Below are 8,595 nucleotides of genomic sequence, written 5' to 3'. Positions count from 1 at the left end.
CAGACCTTGATCACACTGAATATCTGACCAGGAGATCCGTGGCAGTCTCCCGGGACCAGACAGTGCTGTGGGATGTTGTGTGTGCCTAGAGCAATTCAGCTTCTTGCTGTCTGTTGCCATTTTCACAGGCAATCAGTGCCCTCGTCGTCTCTCAGCTGAGCTCTTTCAGTCCAGTGCTCTGCTCTTCTTGTCCTCCATGTTTGTTGGAGGCCAGAATTCATCACTCTGCCCCTGGTAAGAGCTCAGGGCGACCACTTCACCTTCTGTGCTTTGAGACAGAGACCCTCATGGCCTTGCTCCAGCACTGGTGGAGCCTGAAGGTTCAGGATCACGGGCAAAGCATTATCAAGTGCCAGCCAAGGGGCACCACATTATTAGAAAGGGAGACATGCAGGGAAGGCATCCATGTCCTGCTGCCAGCCCCATACCTGTGAGGAAGGGTGTAAATGCCTCACAAGCTGACCCACGGCTCAGGAAGCCCACCTGTGGCCATGGGTCCAGGGCAGATCAAGCAGCTCGCCCCAGCCAGAGGTGAAGCCTTCTCCTGCTGCCAGGAGCAGGCGTGCCTCTTGCCGGCACAGCAGCTTCAGAAACAGTCTCAGGGAGCCCCTTCCCACTTAGAGCCCTGCTCCTTTACCTCTGGCTTGAAAGCAGCTGCTGGTGAGTTTGGGGGAAAGTCATTAACCTAAGTGCCTCGGCTTGTCAGAAGTACCGAGGAAGAAAGGAAGGACCTCATTTCCCTGGCAGGTGTGCAGAGAGAGCGTAGCGGAGGAAAGAGGCACTTCAGCAGCAAGGATGGGAAGCTGTGCAGCGATGGAGGGGGTCCCTGTGTGCGTGTGTGAGTGTGCTGTGGTGGAGGGGGAGGCTCCATCTCTCCTCTCCAAGGGCAGTGGTATTTGGGGTTTGCTACCCCAGCCCCATGCTTGAGGGGGCAATTCTTCTCGAGGAAGTAATGCATCCCAGGTGAGATATAAAGCCATGCCCCTTACCCCTTGCAATTAAAGACCCCCTCACAACTATTCACAGTGTTCTGGCTAAATAACTGTCCTTAAACTTAATTACAGACTGTCTTCTTAAATATCTGTTGCAGTCCCAACTGGGTACATTATGTTTCTCTCCCTGATGTTTTATGTTGCTGTGTGCCTATCGAGTAGCTGCTTTATTCCACTCCAGAAGTGGCTGCATTTCAGTGATGGTGGAGATTATTCCTGTACATAGAATGAAAGTCCCTGCAGAAGAAAAGTGCAATATAAATTTAAGAGACTGCTTTTATTTACAAGGAGACCTCTGCTTGGTAGTTGTAGAAATACATTAGGAAGAATGCTGTGTGGGTGTTAGCCGATATATACTCCATTTCTTTTTTTTTTTTTTTTTTTCCAGGGTATAAAACAGAAAATATGTGAGTGTGCAGGCTCCTGAGTATAAGCTGTAGATATTAGAAGTAGTGACTGCTACTGTGTAGTTACAAGCAGGGCTTACAAAGAAACTTTCATTTGAAACCTCTTTTTGTAGTTGTTCATTGTATTCTGAAAAAAAAAATACATTTTTTGTATTATAATTTCCACGTTTTGATGCAAGTCCCTATAACAGGTCATCAACAGGACTTTAATCGATGGCTTTTAACAACACAAATATAAATTCCTACTACTTGCTCTGAGGAGCAGCTCCCGGCTGGTAGTAGTAATAGCCTATTTTTCTCCCATGTAGATCAGCCGCTGGAAAGCGAGGGAGCTAATATGTTTCATTTGATGCGAAGTTAAGTAATTCGGAATGCCTGAGCGCAGCTCTTCCCGGCCGTACGGGAGCGAAAAGATGTTTCATCTCTGTGACAAATCTCAGCGCGGCGCATAGCACGCACGTGGTCTGGGAGCTCCTGAGCTGCGTGGGTGGGCACGGCACGCCTGGTCTGCCCCACAGCGACAGGGAGCCCCGCTTCTGGGAGGGGATTTTGTTCTGGAAGGAGGCAGGGCTGCGATCAGGGGGAAAGTGTGTGTGTGGGGGGGGGGGGGGGCGTTCAGGTGTTTAGGCTGGAAAATCTCCTGCAAGGATAGTTTGTGGATGTATGAATGAGTATAGCAAACGCCATACAAATTGTGTTCCACTCTCCATTGCTGTTCGAAGCATGGAAATCTAATTTCTCTTTATACAAAGTCCTGCGGGTGCACTACTCCACAATGACGTGAAAATGCAGCAGTGCTGCAGGGAGGGCAAGGTGCCCCCTCCCCAGCCTGTCACTCCCACTCTGCACCAGGAGAACCGCTCTGCTCTTGGGCACCCAGCCGGCCGGGATGGTCACCAGGATGGTGCTGCTGGGAGAAGCATCCCTCCATCGCTCCATCACTGCCCTCAGCCTTGCCTCCAGGCTGTGCCCACCCCTGTGCAAGGCGTTGGCAGGAGGAATCCCTGCTCCCTTCTATCCCTCAGCAAGGCTCAGGCAGGGAGTTCTGCCTGTGGGAATAGCCAGGGGCTCCTTCATCCTTCATCGCCCCCAGGTGATGCCCAGCTCTGCGCCTGGGGAGCAGGATGATGCTTTTGAAGGGGACAGGAGCTGCACTGTGAGTGTCTGCTGTGCAAGAGAGAGGCCCTCTCTCACACTTCTGGCTTTGGCAGGGATCTGAACTGCTCAGGGCATCTTGTCTCTTCCAGGCTGCCTTCAATGCGGGTGCACCCTGCACTGCGGAGCCACCAGGCATACAGCAGCACGACCCCATGCAGGCTGCTGGGGAAGCCAGGTGCTGCCTCTGTTTTTGTTTTACTTTGGCCCCACTATTAACTGCTCATCCTGCTCGGCCTGGGAAGGCATTTAATGCAGACAAAAGGCATTTGAAGAAAAACAAGTCCCGGAGAGCTCTGGAAATTGCATTTTAACAGGACCCAATTTACACTCCCTGGTAATAACTGGCGGCTGGTGGTTTCCAGCAGGGAGCTGAATAGCCCCAGTACACTCAGCATCCCAATTGATAGCTGTGATATATAGGTGTTTTTCAGCAGTCACCCCTTTGCAGTAAGACACGTGCCAGTTTGCCTGATTGTCTGCAACCACCCAGCCCACCCCAGGGGATTCTGGGGTCTTCAGATGGCTGCTGACAGCCTGGTATGGTCACCTTCTCCACCTGGCTCCCCCCAGCCCTGGCACAGCCTGGGAGGCTGCTGGGGCTGCCTGGGTGCTGGTGATGGAGCAGGAAGACAGGAGCACTCCAGGGCATGTGTTGACCCCGTCAGAGAACTTGTGAAGGTCATATCCTGTCTTCCCATGGGAAAAAGAGGGCTCATGACAGTGCCAAGGATGGCTGCGAGGAAGAACCAGGGCATGATGGCATTAATTGTGAAAAGGAAAGAAGGCTCCACGCTGCATTGCCCTTCATTTCACTGGTGGCAGGCAGTGGGCTCTGCCCTGCAGCTGCTTGGATGCTAGGTGAAGGAGAACAAAGAGAAGCCCTTAGATCAGATTGCCCAGCTGAACCTGTACCGCTGAAACGGTGAAAAGCCCTGGGGAAGCTGCAAAGGGAGGCAGAGCTCAGGATCCAGCACGACAAGGATTTTCCAGCGTGGGGCAGAGAGCGAAGGAACAGGATCAAGGGAGAAGCTGTCTCTGCTGGCAGGGAGAGCTGGGCAAATAGCTTTTTTGTGTGGAGACATGGGAAGGTCTGTGCTTTTTTGCATAGATTGGGGATGGCCTATAAACCACTTGCTGCTGTGGAAGGAGGCACAATTTTATGCTTCCATTAACTCCTGCCCTAAAGGCTGATTTAGCTATGAATGCTTGGCTTACAGTGGGATTTTTTACCCCCAGGGTGGCCTGGACGCAGCATAGCACAGCTGGACAGCCCTCACACAGTGCCATTCCCCACAGCAGGGCTGGTGCCCAGGGCTCGCTGCTTTGCTGGCAGTGGTCGATGTGATAATGGCCAGTCCTTGGCTGAGCACTGAGCCTGCTGAAGGGTAACTGGCTGCTCTGCCACCCTGCATAAGCATCTCTACGTTCCTCCTGGTCTCCTTTGGCAGAAGGAGCTGGGCTCTGGTCCTGCCATTTAGGCAGCAGTGTGGCTTTCAGTTGCATAAAACCCAGCTGTTACCGTGAGGATTTACTCCTAGATGATCAAAACTTGCATACCTGTGGCATAAGATCATCAGCACAGGCAGGCCCTGGATAGGAGCTGAAATACACCAGGCATTGGCAGTCCTGCTCAGGCAGGGGGGTGATCAGCAACTTCTTTGCTGCTAGCATTACAGCTGCTCTGGGTGCAGGCTGAGCCCAAACAGCTCCAAGAGAGCTGCCCCACCTCCCCACCTGCATCTCAGCCTCTGCTGGCAGGCACCAGCCAGTTTTCTTTTGGTGCTGTGATAATAAGATGGCATTGAGATGCAGATGTCTGTAGGAGTTGCTTGCATGGTGTAGGTCGGGCTCAGGTGAGGTATGTCATCTTAGCAGCATGTGAAGAGATCAGGACTACAAACAGAGGTGTGGGTGTGCAGCAGCTGTCAGCGATGCAGTAGAGAGGAGAAAGAACTTAAAAACCCCTTTTGGTTGCAGCAGCTTCCCACCTTTCCCTTCTCCCACTGGCTACACTCAAACCCTTTGCAGGTCTCCTGGTGGGTCAGCCAGCCCAGGAGGTGATTGCAGATGTTCCCCCTCAAGTGCCTGATCCTGTGCTGAGCACCTCGGGCAAGGTGCTGAGCAGCCTCCAAGGTGGGGACATTTAGTATATATCTTGTCCCACTGGGCCTTGATCCCGGGAATTAGTTACGGGTACCAGTAAACACGGAGCAAGAGCCAGCAGAGGCTGCAACGGCATGGTGAGCTCAGACAGCACCTAGATTGTGGTGAGAGGGGAAAATCAAGTCCTTGCTGCCTTTGAAATGCCATGAACACTGACTGGGGGCAGTGTGTTAGGTCTTTTGTGTGGGTGGCAGCGTGTACTGCCCAGAGGCTGGGCAGAGAGGGGGTCCTGGGCACTGGAGGGTTCCCTGGGAAATTTAGATGCTGGTGGGGGAAGTGGAGCAAAGGAGCTTTCATGTGCATTTATCTGGTTGTTTCCTAGGGGCCCCTGGTACGTAACGTCCCAGGACAAGAAGACTCTCCCAGAGTTTGCTGGAGGTGACCTGTTGCTCTCATTAAGCCTTGCTGTTTGTCCTCTTCTGCTCCCCAGCCCTAGCTTCTCAGTGCATTGGTGTAACTGGTGGCATCAGCTCTGGGTAAAGTGACCTAGTGCCAGTGCTTTCAAGTAGATGATCTTGGCCTGTTTTCATGGCTCTTGGGATCGTCTAGATTTACCCTCTCACCCCAGAGGGCTCCACAACATACATCCATCTCTCAGGACATTCCCAAAAAGCTGGGGATGCTACAGATACTTGTCTCTTCTTTGTGCTTTTGGTCATAGCCCTTGCCTAACAGCATGGAGACAGTCTCCTGTGTCTAGATAGGGTGGAAGATTTGGTGCTGGATGGTTTCACTTGGGTCTTTTTTCCCAGCCAGAACCATCCTGCCTGTATCACAATGCACACAGAGGAGGAAAGGGGCTGTCACCCAGTATGCCACTGTCTCACAGGGCAGCAGCTGTGGGGCCAGAGGTGAGCATCAGGCAGTGCTTCCCACACTCTTCCTCACTCCATCCCCCTGCCCCAAACTCATCCTCACCAGGCATTTCATTTCCAGCCTGGAGAGACCAGCAGCAGATCATCCCTGGATCCCATAGATGGGGATCACACCAAAATCCCGTCCTCAGCTTGCAAGGGGCAGGGAGAACCAGCTCAGGCCCAACAGTGAGCCACTTCAGTGGGATCCAGAGCCAGCAAGATGCCACCACTCTCATGCTTCCAGGTTCCAAGGCCAGTAGAAAGTATGTGTTGACCTGACGGAAGCACTCAGAAACACCCCCCCAAAAGGAGCTGCGCACAGACTCTGTGTATTTGGGGATACCACGGAGAAAGGGGGGGGTCCTCTGGTGTCGCCTGTTTCTTTTCACGTCGGCATCCTGGGTGGGGACCCTGGGACAGAGCCCACCCGCCTCCTCATCGCCACCGTGTCTTGTCCCGTCCCACTCCACATCTCGTAGGGTGCTGCCTCTGCCGTCGAGCAGAGCTGGGGCCCTCTCACCGCCACGATACCGAGACGTCCACAATGTTCAAAGCACAAAGCACAAAGGGACTGAACCGAACCTTTTAAACAGGGTGAGATGTTTTATAAGCGTTGCCTCGTCCACCCCCCAACCCTGACGCGCCCGCCGTGTAACCTATAGACTCTCAGCGTGGATTGTTTCATTTAAATAAAGCTGCAGTACCCGAGCGGGTGAGCCTGCGTGTCCATCTGTGCCGGGTTGGGATGGCGACCAGGGGACTGGGATGGAGCCTGTGATTTGTGTTCATGGTGGCTGCGGCAGGGAGGAGCCGCTATTGCTGCCTAACACCAAGGGACATGCTGATGTTTGGCCCTTGGCTCTTCCCAAAAAGCCTGCCTAGGTCCCTGGGGAAGGCTTCTCATTCTTGCGCAAACCTCTCCATGGTGACTGGGCATGGGACATGGTATAGATAGCTTTGGGGTGCTTAGCACTGGGGCAGCCATGTGAAAGGGCACAGAGTGGGCTGCCCTCCCAATGTCCTTTTATCCTGCACTGCTGCTGCCTTATCCAAACCTCTGCTTCCAACCTCCAGTACTGCCTTGCACCCCTGGGTCTCGAGCATGGGCCTGGCTGTTTCTTGGTCTCCTAAGGGAATGGGCAGTGCTGGCTGTGGTCCACGCAATGCCTGAGATGCTCTCGGTTGAACGTGTCTTCTTTGTGGGACAGAGGTCTGCAGGGCTTCTGCAGCAAGAACCTAAGTTTTTTAAAAAAAAAAAAAAAAGTTTCACACCAACATCAGGGTTATAGTAACATGTAAATGAGATCACTATTAGAGCTTATCGTAGGGTTGGTTGGGCTACAGCCATATCCTCCGCTTCTCCTACCGTTATGATGCTGGCATCTAGGACTGCCTGGAGAAAGTCTGGGAGAAGGCTCAAAGAAAGGCAAGAGGGCTCTCCAAGTGCCCTGTCACTATGTATTTTTGTCATTAATTGTTAATTCCACCTGGTTGAGATGTCCTATAAATGTGGCTTTGCAGAAGCTCTCCCAACTTTCAGCACGTTGTCTGCTATAAAATGACACTCACACTTTAAAAGCAGGGTCCCTAGCTCTCCCATACAGGGTATCACCATTGAGAATAATCCAGACTTCACACTTCAATTTGTGTCGTACACCCCATCTGCAGTCATCCTCACAGCCTCCACACTGACTTGTATCTGGGCTTATGCTGCAATCCTTCCCAGTGGGAGAGGAGGATATGCCAGCAGATTTGAAACTAGATTGAGGTCCAGGCTGCCCCTGCAAGGTGCTCTGTACCATTGATGGCAGAGCTGCTATGGCTCAGCTCCTCCTGCATGCAGTGGAGACAGCAATATCACCTCCAAAGGTAAGAGCAATGCTAATTCTGTTAAAGTTTGCAATCACTGGGAATGCCCACTGAAAAGGCCACAAGAGAATGAGCCATTTTTGTCTTTGGCTTGGGATTCGATGCTGTGGAATAAATAAAGCCTGGAGCCAGACAGTGAGTGATGAAGATCAAAAGGGGTATTGACTGCACGCTCAAGTGAGTACAGTCCTTCACATGAAACCTGCAGAAACACTGGCTGTACGGTCATTAAGAAGAGGACTGTAATGCAGACACACAAGGATGCTTGGCTGCACTTCTGCAGGCTCCCATCTGGCTGAGCACGGGACTGCTGGTGTCACACTGGTGTCACACCCGTTGGGTTTTCACACATGCCTTGTTGGCAGGCTCCTGGTCCATGCAGGGCTGCCCAGGTATCTGTTTAGTAGGGGCTATTTCCCACTATGCCAACACACAGACCCATGGTGTCACGGTGCCTCTCCCCATCCCCAGACAGGTGGCAGAGGAGAGGGGCTGCCCCCCCCGGGTGGGTACCCAGCAGCATCTTGTGGGAAGGGGTGAGGAAGCAGAGCGGGCCAAGGATGTGGCTGAGAAGATGGTACTGGCACTGGGGGGGTAAGGGGAGAAGCTGCAGAGCACTGAGCAAGGATGGTTGTGATGAGATTTTTCCCGCCTATGAGGGCTGTGAAAGTGCAGATCACTTCAGCACACCTTTTGGTTCCCTTTTTCCCCCATTCTTCTCTCCCCCCAAATCCCCAAGCTGTCCTGCCTGGCCATGAGTTTGTGACAGTTTCCCAGAGAGGAAGATATTACTTATTATGCTCCAAAACTGCAGAAAATGCAACAATCTGGATTTTAAATTTTCTGACCCTGTTATTTTAACAAGACCGGAGGAAAAAAATAAATGATGCTGACTGGAGAGAAAGATTTATGGCTTGCACAACAGGGCCAGGATTTATAAGGAGAACAAAGTGACCTAAAAAGATTTAGAGATACGAGCTGTAGCTACAGCCCACCACAGCAGCATCCTGCCAGCACCTGTCAGCCCCAGAGCAGCAGCGGGTTGTGAGTCTGGCTGGAAAAGCCTTGTCCATCAGCTTGGCGTGCAGGGGAGGGGAAGCTGGGCTGGATTAGTGCTGCCCACTGTTGTGCCTCTGCTTTGGCAGAGAG

This window comes from Cygnus olor, chromosome 3, assembly GCF_009769625.2.
Source record: "Cygnus olor isolate bCygOlo1 chromosome 3, bCygOlo1.pri.v2, whole genome shotgun sequence".
NCBI classification, from domain to species: domain Eukaryota; kingdom Metazoa; phylum Chordata; class Aves; order Anseriformes; family Anatidae; genus Cygnus; species Cygnus olor.
The sequence above is the reverse complement of the archived record's forward strand: the minus strand, read 5'-3'. Positions refer to the sequence as shown.